This window comes from Odontomachus brunneus, unplaced genomic scaffold, assembly GCF_010583005.1.
Source record: "Odontomachus brunneus isolate Ranch 3 - 2012 unplaced genomic scaffold, Obru_v1 Obru_scaffold_069, whole genome shotgun sequence".
Lineage (NCBI taxonomy): Eukaryota > Metazoa > Arthropoda > Insecta > Hymenoptera > Formicidae > Odontomachus > Odontomachus brunneus.
Window position 1 is genome coordinate 75188 of NW_022639519.1, and position 14183 is coordinate 89370.

General features: G+C 36.8%; 1 protein-coding gene across 6 annotated transcripts in view; it reads right to left on the bottom strand.

Annotated features, from left to right (window-relative positions):
* The window catches only part of LOC116846804, a 49232-nt gene that overhangs the window by 16320 nt on the left and 18729 nt on the right, over positions 1-14183 (bottom strand). The window contains exon 1 of one of the 6 annotated variants that reach the window (XM_032821117.1): positions 12506-13499. The exons of 4 other annotated variants lie outside the window; for them this stretch is intronic. The gene's annotated coding sequence lies outside the window, so the exon portion shown is untranslated. Of the gene's footprint in view, positions 1-2049; positions 3398-12505; positions 13500-14183 lie in introns of those variants that run through there. One more of the 6 variants, XM_032821115.1, reaches the window with a different exon arrangement.

Consider the following 14183-nt stretch of genomic DNA (forward strand, 5'->3'; position numbering starts at 1 on the left):
AAGAGAAGCGCACGAGCGGGAGCTCGTTACAGATTTTTCTTTTTTTTTTTTTCAAAGTAAACGCAACACGCGCAGTGTTGTGCAAAAAAGTGCACATCCTGCGCGTCGCGTGTGTGATCTTCATTTTTCTCGCGAGGCTATTCGCTCTGTACTTTCAGCCTGCACCCGTGACGTATTGCTTCGTCTTTATTTTCGGGACAGACACGAGATATGTTAGATTGGTGCGAGAGAAATTTGTCATTCTTCTATTAAATTCTTGTAAGAAGTCTGGATATTAAAAGGAAAATGATGAGAAATCATCGTCAGACGATGGAGATGGAGATAATCTTATAGCGATAATTATTACATAATTTTGTAGAATATATTGATTGTCTGCAGTAACTGATTATTTATCTATTTATGGGACATGATCACTATAAATAAAAAGATAAAACAAAGAGAAAATATATAATAAAAAGAATAATAAAAAGAAGATGAGAATAAGTACTAGTAGCAAAAGAGAAGAGAAAACCTCAGTATTCTTTAATAGTTGAGTAATATTAATTAACCTAAATTAACTTAATTCGATTTAAATATATTTATCTAAATGATATATTCAAAAGTATCTTATAAGTCCAGGTTATCGCAGTAACGCAAATTATATTTTTATTTCATACGTATATTACTTATCAGAAAGTATTCATATTACTTATATTTTACATGTTTTAGGAACTAAAATGTACTATATATTAGAAAATTTTGTATATTCCTAAAGAAATTTAAAATGTTTTTTGGCAAAACAGATCTTACTAACAGTCTATTCTTGTACTGATGGAAACATGGTGAAATTGAAAAGAGTTTACGTGAAAGAAACAACTATAATATTCTCCCAGTGAAATATATGAGAAGTACTGAGTCGATGTTGCCGACTTTGTCTCCAAAAAATATTGTTAATCCTTCGAGATAGGATTATTTCGTATTAAATTTTATTGACAAACACGACAAAAATCTTTCGCACCAACCTAATATCTCAATATCGCAGGCAGGAGAACGTTTTCGATAGTCGGAATAACGAGAAACGAGAGCGCGAGAAATTTGCTCGAAGAAATTCTGCAACAGCTCGCTTCATCTGTACACGATGACAATCGCGAGAGCAATCGAGATGAACGGCTCGAGAGGACTCGCGTTTTTTTCGGTTTCGGTCGTTATATTCGACGTCCGTTCTTCTTCTTTCTTGTTTTTTTTTTTACCGCGGCATCTAGTCAATAAGTTTTCTTCGCGCAACGAGGCGATGCTGTACCCTTCTAGATAGAGCATATCTCCTCGCCTCGAGAGGCACTGGTGCATACACGCAAGCTTTCGTGTGCATCGCTCGGCGCCTTTTCGCGCGCTCTCGGCCGGTTGCAGGTGCGGAAACAAGCACTTCTCAACCTCAGGAACAGGAAAATGCTCTGGTCAAGTATCGCAAAATTATTCGCACTGGAAAAAGGACTTTGTTGTCGAAATGAAAATCTGGCACACCGAACCGAATTTTGGTTAAAGTGGGATCGACCAAATGTTTGGTGATTGCAACGAAAAAATCTAATTGCCGTTTGTCTGTTGCTTTCTCACTAATCATTCTACTTGACACAAGCAAGAAACATGATAATATGTCAAGCGAATAGAGAGTGTACAAAATATTTTAGTTTTAAATACAAAAATAATTATTTTCAGTGCGGGAAGGTTTTGAAGGAAACCGAATTTCTGACTCTTATGAACGAAACTCAATTCTGAATCGAAAATTCTGTTTCCTTCGACCAGAATGCGTTTGGTTCGTTTATTATCGGGCTAATTTAACCGAACTTTTCTCTCCTCGAGTCATTCGATTATTTCCTAGATTTCTACTCCGTTTTTAATTTCATTGATATCTTGATTTCTTTGATTTGTCTCCCGGATAAAACAGAAATTAAAGAATTACAGTTGTCTTTGTCGCGGCTTGAAAATGAAAGGCAGTAATGAGTTTTCCCGGTGCATTATGTTTTTTTACTTCCGTAAAAATTGTTAGAGTATGGCTGGGATGTTTTGCCTCACCAATCATATTCACCCGACGTTGCTCCCTCCGATTATCATCTGTTTCGTTCATTATAGAATCTCTCTTGACGGTATAAGCTTCGCTTCTTTGGAAGATGTGGAAAATCGCTTGGAACGCGTTTCTTCTTCGTTAAAAAAAATTGTTTTTAACAAGAATAAAATGCATTTGAATTTTGTTGAAAAGTTCCGCACGAACTCATATATCAACCCAATGATTTCCCGAAGAATCGCGAAGAACGCGGTTAGCTTCGAGCGCTTCCAACTTTCACTTTCCCAGCCGGTGTAAAAGTTATAATACAAGAAAAAAAAAACAAATGAAATAGAACAGCGCGTGTTACTTCCCGCTTTTGGAGAAGCGGGATGCGTACGCACGAGCTCAAAATATCACTCGAGGATCGCGCTTGAAGTGCATGCAAATTTTCCACAATGCGTAAGGAACACATCGAGCGGCAAAGAGCCGCGCGTAGCACTTGGACGCGGTCCGACACACTGAAGAGTTAATCGTGCGCGCCTCTTTACGGTATTCTTCGCACAGGTGTACGTTGAAACGTGCTCCTGTCTGCGTGTGCCGCGCACCGTGCCCGGCCATTACCTCTATGTAACTACGTACTACATACGGTAAGAGCTTGCCGTATACAGTGCCGTACGAAGACCGTTAACGCGCGCGCGGGATTCGTGATACACGGCTGCTTTCCTCTTTCTTTCTTTCTTTCTCGCGTTCGCTGTTGCCTTTGTGACGGATACGAATCGAGAGCCTGAATTCATCAAACCGCAATAATCCTCAAGTTTCCAAGAAGAGAGGATTTCATGCACTGAAAAGATTATTTTTACATTTGAAACTAAAGTATCTGATACATACATAGATTTCTGGTTGGTATTACTATGCTTTTACTTATGTCAAATACCAGCATTAGTAAAGTAGACTCTTCATTTAGTGAGACCAATTAAATGATGTGGAAAATATTACAAAATAATTTAATAATAATTATCAAATAGTCCGACGTTATCGAAGTACCTGGTCGTATCGTACATTTATCACATAATGTGATAAGCATCACTAAACAATATGGTTTCATTTAAGAAATTGCTTGGTAATACATACTCAAAGCATTATTATTTTTTTATTTGGAACTAATGTATTCGCGGTACGTACGATCTGATTAGCATTATCATATTTTCCATTTGTGTCAAGTAGGATGCATTATTGAGAAATGCAAAACGCACATAGCGGCAATTAAATTTTTTGGTTGCTATTACCAAACATTTAATTGATTCTATTTTAACTATATTTTAACCAAATGAGTCCAGTATACGAAATTTTCGTTTCGACAACAAAACTCTTCCTTCAGTATACCAGATTAGTTTCATTATTCTTTATCTTCAAACAAATCGAACTATTATCTCTACAACAGAGAAAATCGAGAGTTTGAGTTCGTCAAATTTCGAAAATTTTCAAGTTCTTAAAATAAAAAGAAAAAGAAAAAGAAAAATAAAAAGAAAATCCCACACTTGATCCTAACTCGATCTATTATATTTACTTAAATCGAAATGTTGCTTTTGCATTAATTCTGCAAACTCCGTGCAACTTGAAGGATCAATCGAGAATTTTGAGGCATAATTTAAATAGACTATTGTTCTACTTTGATATTGCGAACTTATTGCCGTTATTACTTTACTACTATTATTGATTTTTGTATGCCAAAGTGAACTCTGCGAGCGATGGGATCTGCGTTTGGTCAAATTAGCAGACACTGAACAATTATATTGTTTCTCGCACCTTTTGGCATGACTGCGTCGCGATCTGAAGGACGTTTTAGCACTGATTTGTTGATGAAACCTGTATCTGCCACTTCACTCTAGAAATGAAAGAACAGTCAAAACAATGAACGCACAGAAACACTCGGGGCGTTTACTTTGGCGCACTGTCAAACAAAGACTAATCGACTCGATACTGTCGTCCTTAATCTATTTAAGAAAAACTCTGGAATACCTTCTTTTATTTTTAATTTAACCGCTGTGGAGAAAAATCGTGTTTATACTTAACCTTTCATTTCTTTTTTGGAATAATATCTATAATGTGAAGTGAATGGAACGAAAAGAGAAATTCACTTTTCAGGAATACAGATAAGAGTATTATGTGCCGTGTGGCTACAAGTATCCTCGGGGAAGGCTAAACACTGAAAAATTCATTTAGTTGGGTTAACTAAAATTTGGTTAAAATAGAGTCGAATGTTTCGGTTGTAAAGGCCAAAATTTCGTTCTTTCTACCAAAGATTTGATTCTCTGAAACTAAACTTGTTTTATTTTCGTTTAAAAAAATCAAATCTTTGGTTCAAAGTATCAAATATTGATTTGGTACTGTTCCTAGATAACGCTCAGAGGTACCAAAGTACCTCATAACCAAAATATTTGTTCCACCTTATTTTAACCGAATTTTGGTTAACTCAACTAAATGAGTTTTTCAGTGAAGGCACTGTAAGGGCAAGTCACCGAATGGAGCGAGAAAAAGCTCTGAAACGCGGCAATAAAGATTTAGCCAAGTTCGCGCTATCTTCGTACTAGACCACGTAGTTTCCGAACGACTCACGTAGCGTACATCGCTCGACTTCTAGTCCGCTCATTTCCCCGATACGTGTCTCACTTTCAGCCCCGAGACAGAGTTGAAGTTCACCAGCGGGGATGATGTTGCAGCGCGCGAAGGAGGTTTCAGGGCCGCGCGCAGATACACAGGCGATAACGCACGTGCCGCGAGGAGGATTCCGCGGGCATTAAACTCAAGTCTGCAAATTATCCTTGAACGAGCATTCGAACGAGCTGGTGCATGCGGCTTTTCGTAGGTGAGCGACGCGCGCTTTCCTCGCTCCCCGCCGTGTAATTACTTCTTCTCACGTGCGTACAGGTAAGTATGTGCGCGTACATCATATCGCGATGCGCGCGAGCGCGTCGCAAACAGGATTCCCGATGCATACCGACGAAACTAATTTTCGCGAAGAATGCGCTTGCGTCAGAGCGAAACGCAATGCAAATTATGTCAGCCTCGGAATGCCAACGACGATGGCGACGACCGTTCGCGCGGCTAATGAGATCGCCGTCCAGCTTAATGCCGCGGCCACTTCCGACTTTCTAATACCGGCTTATCGGCGGCAACGACAATAAACGCGAACCGGATCATTTATCAGTCCCCGTGTATCATCGTGGATGCCGTCGCTCTCAATTTGGATAATGCTATGTGATTATGGACGATTAAACGGGCATAATATCACGCAGCGACGCGAAGACTCGCGCTCTTATCTGCAATCACGTAAGGAGAAGAGCAATTAAATAGTTCGGTTTTTCTCTTTTTTCTCCTGCTTCTTTTCTTCCTCGCATGTCCATCTTCGCTGACGCTAATCGCTGAGAGGGACGATTGCTTTCTCTAGCGCGGAAAACGGCCAAGCCGGCAAAGAGGCGATCCGCGTTCCGAGCGAGCGCGCAGATTTATTCACACGCAATTCGTCGCCCACCATATTGGAGAAAGGATTTTGTTGTTAGAACGAAAAAAATCTGGTACATCGGACCAAAAGAATGTAACCAAGTGTTCATATACTGAAAAAAAATACTTGATTTATTTGCGGTTTATAAAATTTATTTCTACGGATAATCTTTATATCCTGCAAATTCAATCTCTTGAGATTTTCAAGTATTTTTTCTCACTGTAAACATTTCGCCTGATTCTGGGGGCCTCGATAATGACAATTTCTTTTGCATACGATTAAAGTTCACGTCGAATCGATTCCAAATAGGTAACTCTTTAATCTGAATCTCTTCTATATTAATAATATAGAACCGTTCTATATTAATAATATTAGCGATTCCGACCTGCTATGCACTATTTGATAATCAATTATCGCCAATCACTGATCCGTTAAGATTCCATAGATAAGTTTTGCATCAGTGTTGTTCGGTGACTAAAAATAAATATGCGGCGCATATCATGCGTTGAATTAGTCGCCAGTTGATACTTATCTTTGTTTACATGGCACCAGGCTGTTGAAATTGGGGTTTGTTTGGATTATTTTTCTCAAAAACGGTGAGAGGTTCAGATTATATATAGAGATTTACGTATTTGGAATCGACTCGATGTGAGCTTTAGTTGTATGCAAAAAATGTCATTATTGAGGGCTCCAAAATCAGGCGAAACCTGTTTTTTAGTTAAAAAGATGATCACAAATGTTTCGTGATTGCAACTAGAAATTTAATAGCCGCTCAAATGTTTGCTTTCTCATAACAATATATCTTACTTGATTCAAGTAAAAAATACGGTAATACCAACCAAATTCTATGTACCAAAAAAGTATCTTTTAGTTTTAAATACAAAAATAATTTTTTAATGTGTGTCCCTTAATGGTTGTCCAACTGCTTCTTCTCGTCGGACGTAATCCGCTCTTTATGAACAAACTTATTAATCTCGATGTCGAACAAAATGTTCAATTATTGATAATTATCGATTCCCCTTATTCGTTCACACTCTAGAAAAACCTTGTTCTTTTTGCGGCTAGCGACGGCTGTTCGCAATTCGAGTTACAAAGTTCTCTTTTAGTATCATAAAATGCAAGCAAGAAGTTTAACAATACCGGTCGCAAGAAAAACCAGATTTTCTTCTGGATTGTGAATGACTAAGGGGAAATGCCAATAATTGAGTGTTTTATCCTACATTGAGAGAAAAATATCTAAGATATTTATTTGAAATAACAACATATTTGCTTAAATCTAAATCTAATAAAAATCTACTTAAATCTTTTATTTAAATAAAATAAACTATTGCTTGCATTAAAAAACTAAGGTTTCCTTAAGATTTAAAAAAAATATATTTTTTTTACTTGAAAAATATTTCATGTTGATATAAATATATGCTGTTAGTACCCACTGAACAAATGTGTCTACATTTCTTAGATATTTATCCTCAGTGTACACGTTAAAAAAGAAAAGCAATCATCGGCGTGAGACACACACACACACACAAACACCAAAGTGTTTCCGAAACGTTATGGGGAAAAATCGAGGTTGTCACGCATAATAGACATTCTAACGCCACTTGGCAGCTAAATCGGCTTTCTCTCGCCTTTACCTGGACTCTCAGTTGCGACAAACGCCGAGCATTCGATACGCTTTAAAGCGCTCTCGGCATGCGGGGAAAAAAAGAAAAGAAAAAAAAAGATCTTGTCGCGGTGAGATACACGCGAATTATAGCGCGTGAATTATCTCGGAGGATAAAGAGTGCGGTAACAACGAGTTCTCCGTAATCGGGCCTCGAATTGTCGGCCGAACATTCGACGCGCGTTGAAACCGTGTAAACTCGATACCACGATACGCCAATGATCTCGCAGCACGACGATGAGGTCTCGGTACACGCTGCAGAGCTCCGCAAGTTTCTCTCCCGCCTTTCTAAAACGGCATCCATCGGAGAAATGCGCGAGATGGGACGAAAAGAAGCCGGGACACAATCCAGGAACCGCCGGCGTCTCCGTGAATTGTCTTAGAGAGAAGACGGCCCATTAGTTCGATTCGACGGCGATGGCATACGCGAAATCCTAATTGCGATCGCGGCGAAAGTGGCGATTAAGTTAGTTCTTTCTCGTCGACTAATCGCAGCCTGGTGTCGATGAGAGCGGCACGACCGAACGCGATTGATCGTTGTCGGGCAACGATCCGGGCCCTTTCTTTTTCGAGGATGGACTTTCCTTTTTAATCCTTTCGCTACCAATTTCGCGTTCTCAAAAATATAATTTTTTTTCTTTTACTTTCACTTCACTAAATACATTAATATAATGTTTCAACAAAAAATTAAGAATATTTTGTTTGGCGCCAAAGAGACACAGTAGAGACACTGATATCCTACTGGAGTTTTTGAGAAGACATACACTGAGGGAAAAATTATCTTAAAATCAACAAATATTTCTTTGATGGGTGCCATTAACATATTTATTTAAATCTAAATTCCCTTTATTTAAATAAAATATTGTTTACTTAAATCAGGTGAGCAATATTCGATTTAAAAAGAGAATTTAAATTTAAGTAAATATGTTAGTGGTACCCAGCAAAGAAATATTTGTTGATTTTAAGATAATTTTTCCCTCAGTATATTTGTCTCAACAGTAAAAAGTAAAATGATAACTGATGTATGTTCTGAAGAATGCCAAAAAGCTGTTTACTCAGTGGAATAAGGTTATTAATATTAATAGTGGGGAAAACACATATCCCGGGCCATATATGTCCTGTTGGTAGCGAAAGGGTTAACGTGATTCGCATACGTCGCATAGATTAGCGATTGCGAATCTCATCGACGATGGCTTCGTGAGACCGAGAGAAATTGATGATTGAACGCGTGACGTAGGAGAAAGAGAAAGAGAGAGAGAGAAACTTTAGAGGAAAGAGGACTGTAATGGTATTCCATTATGAATCCAATATGATCAACTAAGATGGCAGCGGCGTAGGATTGTCTCCATTCGAATTGCATCTTATTTTTTCGTTTAACAGTTCTTCTACTTTCACAGCCTTTCACGTAATCAGACATACTGTAGGAGAAAATGGCTTGCAAAATATTATTTTTGTTTATAGAATGTATAACTTCGAAACGTATCTCAGTTGAAATCACACCACGCGACTCTGCACGATAATATATCTGAGTCTACGTTCATATCATGTGTTATACATTTAATCAATCAAAATGGCCGCAACAACAATTATTTCCCCTCATCTTCAAAGCTTCATGATTGCCAGCTTTCATGATTAAATGCAAGACTAAGGCCCGTAAAGTAACGAACCTAATTATGGGTTACTTATTCTAAAAAAATTATTTTTTTAGTTAGAACTGAAATATTTAGCACATACGATTTGATTGGCATTATCATACATTTTACTTGTATCAAATAGGATGTATTAGTGAGAAAACAAAACGACAGTTAGTCTTTAATCGCAATTATCAAACATTTGGTCGATTCCGTTTTCACTAAATTTTGGTTCAGTGCACCAAATTTTCATTTCAACAATAAAATCCTTCTTTCACTTAAGGGGCTACAGAATAAAGTTTCCTAACAGAAATATAAATTAGATAAAATTTAGGGCGTTGTAAACAGTTGTAAATTAATGAGAGTATGAATTTTTTGTTATATATATCTGTTAAGTACATTTAATGACATCTCGGTATAAAAAGTTACTCTTGTATGAGGTTCGAGTAAAATAATTGTATCTTATATTACTGTTATTACGTATAACTCGCGCTTGCCATTAGCATTGAATTCACGGCGTGTCCCTTTCGCAATGGCGATACCTTGTAGAAAGCGACAGTGAACAGCAGCGATTAGGTCGACGCGTTCTTCCTCTTTTCCGAACAACAATTACCCGCGCGCGTCTATGTAATCGGCCGCGTAATTACGTGAGAATCGAGCGCGAGGATCAGCCGTTATATTAAATCGAGGGAACTCTTCCCATCCGAAAAGCTGATCATCAATTTACCATCACCGCGATGGTGCGAGAAATTTCTCTTTTTCTTTTTTTCCGTTCCGATCGCGCTCGGACATCTCCCGGCTATTACAATCAATAAAAATGAACGTCGGTTGCGCTATACGACGCCGTAATGAAAGAGAAAGAAAAGAGAAAAAAAAAAGCAAATTCGATTAACACGTCTTCCGCGATTCTTATGAAGACTTTCATCGCGATCGCGTGCAAAACAAAATTTTCACTGCGATATATTCGCTCACGTATATGTCGTAGATTTTTTTAGATAGTAGTAGCATAATTTTCAAAGTGTATAAATTATTAACTTTAGCGGTCTATGAATTTTCTGTCAATCCCGTTTCATTCGAGGACGAAAGTAGCATTGACGTGAGAGAGAAAGAGAGAGAGAGAGAGAGAGAGAGAGAGAGACTCTAATCTTGAGATAGAATCTTGAGATAGAAAACTTCAATTAAATTATTTTCTTATTTATATGCCAACTTTTTGGTAAAGTCTCTACTACACTTTTCCATTACGTACTCCACTTTTACGTAACATTATCTCGTTTATATTGTACTATTTATTCGGAACATAAAAGTCTGCATGAGTGAAACGTTTTCAATATTACCTAGAGAGAACTCGTAATATCGTGTGGAATATCACTGTAAAATCAATTTCTCCGCGCGCACCTTGCCTACTTGCATTTTATATATATGCACGCGATATACGCGCCGCGCAGAGAAAGTTTTCGGCGTTCGGTTTACCTCGATCATCAGTCCGAGATCATTTGTCACGACCGTCCCAATCGTGAAAACGATCGTCGAGGAAACTGTTTGATCAAGTACATCGATGCTTGCCTGATTCTCCCTGAGATAGATATTCTGTTTATCTATCTATCTATCTATTCTACGTATCTATCTACCTTTCGAAAACAACGTGTGCTGTTAACCAAAATATCCATTAGTCATTAGTCGATTAAAATTTTCCTTAATCAAAATAATCGACAAATCAATAATTAAAGTTAAATCAATCGTCATACATAAAGTTACAGATAAGATTTCATCAATTGATGAAATTAATTACAGAAAATAAAGTTAAAATTATTGTATAAATTAATTGTTAAATAAAGATAAAATTAATTATTCATATCGATCACATCAAAATTTGATTGATAATCGATTTCATTAATCAATGAAATTATTTGTGATTTTATATATGACAATTAATTAATTCTAACGTTTGACTTGCTGATTATTTCAGTCAACAAAAATTTTAATATCGTTTAATATCCAACACTTTCTCAAAGCCGATATACTTATCATCAGTATCGAATATTTAATTGACGAAAATTTTCCTTAACTAAAATATTCGGTAAATCAGTAATCAACACGTTGTATATAATCAATCGCGTTGTATATAAAATCATAAATAATCTTATCGATTGATAAAACTTATTATTGATCAAACTTATGATTGATTATATACTGGTCAGTAATTAATCTCACAAAGCGATTAAATTATTCGTCATTACATACATAACGATTAATTAATTTTGACTAATGACTTTCGATTACTTAATCGAAAAAAATTCCAACTGTTCAATACCCAATACTGATGTGAACTCGCTCAATTTTCACGAACGAGCGGCGAATTAAGGGAATTGGAGGGTTAGATTGGTTGAAAATCGTGCTTGTTTTTTCATAATTTTTTTTATAACTAAATAAATATGCGAAAGTGTTATTTTGACGTGTATTTATACAACATATAAAGAGAAGAAAAATATAATTTTGATGAACAAATATTCAATATAAGTATATGATACATATAATTAAAACATATTTCGGTTTTTTTTCAAGGTCGTCATTTTGCAATAATATCTTGACACTCAGTAGTTCAATTAAGTTGAATTTTAGGTAAAAAATTTCCGTAGCTTGTTATTATCAAGTGAACCACTGACAAACTCGTGAAAATATTTAATTTTGAAATATTAATTTTTTTATTATAGAAAAGAACTAAAAATTTTAATAATATTCTATTAAGATATTTGCAATTTTGTTAACTTTTACTCAATTTCTATTATAGTAGTTCACCCGATAATAACAAGCTTACGGAAATTTTCTACCTAAAATTCAGTTTAATTGAACCACCAAGAGTCAAGATATTACTGCAAAATGACGACCTTGAAAAGAAAAATAAAATATATTTTAACTGCATGTATCATGTACTTATATTGAGTATTTGATCATCAAAATTTTTCTTCTCTTTATATGTTGTATAAATACACATCAAAATAACACTTTCACATATTCATTCAGTTTGTCATAAAAAATTGTGAAAAAACAAGCTCGATTTTCAAGCAATCTGACCCTTCGGTCCCCTTAAATTCCTCGATTCTCTACGCGTGTAACGTGCTTCGCAACACTCTCGCGTACTCTCTGTTATTTTTGCTACTAATATATTCATACATCATAGAATCTCGCCTCTAATAAACGGAAGTATCACTTTATCTTATCTTCGTTACGTGCGTGTGTCATTAAGCATTCATCCACTCGGCGTTCTCCTCCACGTCGTCGAGTCTTGCCTCTTCTTACGCTTCCCTGACAAATATATGCATTAATGGAAGAAGCACGCGAGCCCCGAGATATATAATCGAGTTTTCTCCGTTGCCGTGGAAGTGAATCCGCGAAATGAACAGGTCGTGGATGGGAGGCGTTTTTCATAGACTGACACGTTAGCGCGTAATCATCTCGAAGCGCCGCGCGGTTACGACGCCGAAGCGGCGAAAGTCGCGCGATTGTCTGTCTGTTTTTCTGTTTGGCGAATTGACCTTACGCGGCCAGGCGGAGGAAAGTTAGAAAACATAAGCTGTGGGAAATCTAACAAAGCGAGCGAGCGAGCGAGCAAGCGCGCGTAGAAATCACGCGCTCGGCGGGGGGATTGTTCGCGCGCGACCGGGCATTCCTAGAAGATGAAATAATCTGACCTTTTCCACGGGCACACCGCGTGTCCGTTTGAGAAATCCGCGATCTATGGCGCTCACGGTGCAACGGGTCGCTGGGTTTTCGCATTAACGTCCAAGAGACGGACAGCCACTAAAGTGCATCCTCGCACGCTCCGTTCTTTTGTAGAAAGCGCCCGCTGCGGCTGAGAATTTGATTATATTGCGGCAGAGGGAGATATCGCGACCCGCTGTCCGTCGCAAAACACATTGCTAATTCGCATTTTGCATCAGCGCGTCGAGCAAGAACACATCGCGGCGACATCCGTGATTTCGCACTTTGCGCAGAATTACTTCGGAGGTATTGCGGGCGAGTATCTTCTTTTTTGCAGAATACATTTTACTTCGCGTTGCGCGGACTTTGCCGTCAGATTAAATGCCTCAGAGATGTTCAAGACTAATATGATTATTGCAGTAGGAAACACAATGTTACTTTAATCCACTTATATGTGGATAATTTTAATGATTCTGATAAAAATCTGAAAAAAGAAACATAATTCAATATCAAATTAACGGTATATACAATTAACTCGAATTAATTGGATTGCGGACTTTACCGTAAATCAAATCGTCTCAAAGATACTCTAAACATATGATAAAAAGTAATTCTGCAATATTTGCTTTACTCTAATCTATTTTTCTTTGAATAATACTATCAAAATTATATTAGTAGCTAAGTGGATGAATGTGTACTTATTCAAATATAAATTATGTCTATAATTTTAATCTCTTCCTTTCTCTCTTCCCTCTCTCTCTCTCTCTCTCTTTCTCTCTCTCTAATAAAAAGTGGAAAAAGACAAGTTGGCATCAAATTAACGGTGTAATTATTGGAGTACAAGATGATGTTACGATATCTGCTCCGTTGTCCAATTATATACGCATAATTTTAATGGTTCCAAAAAAATTTGAAGAACAGATTGTTATCGAATTAACGGTATATACAATTAACCAGAATGAATTGTATTGTGAACACTACCGTAAGTCAAAATGCATCAAAGATATTCAAGACTAATATGATTATTGGAGTAGAAGATAATGCTGCGATATTTGCTCTATATTCTTTAATCTATATATATAATTATATACGCACAATTTTAATGGTTCCAATAAAAATATGAAAAACGAACATGTTGACATTAAATTAAGGATAGATCCGATTAACCTGAATTAATTGCACACTGCGGATGTTGGACCGTAAATCAAAATGTCTCAAAGGTGCCTTCAAGACTAATATAAAATCACTGAAGTAGAAAATGATGTTGCTTTATACTCTCTAATCTATATATATAATTATATACGGATAATTTTAATGGTTTTAATAAAAATATGAAAAACGAGTGAGTAGGCGTTAGATTAACGGTAGATCCGATTAACCCAAATTAATTGCACGCTGCGGACTTTGAATTAAACCGTAAATCAGATGCCTCAAAGATATCTAAAACTAATGCGATTATTGAAGCGGAAAATGATGCTGCGATATTTACTCCACTCCAATCTAATCACATACTGATGATGCTGTAACTTTAATGGTTCTAATAAAAATGTGAAAAAAAAAGTTGTCATTAATTTAACGATATAGTTGGCTCGAAGCAACAAGAGTCTTTCTCCATATCTCTCTCTCTCTCTCTCTCTCTCTCTCTCTCTCTCTCTCTCTCTCTCTCTC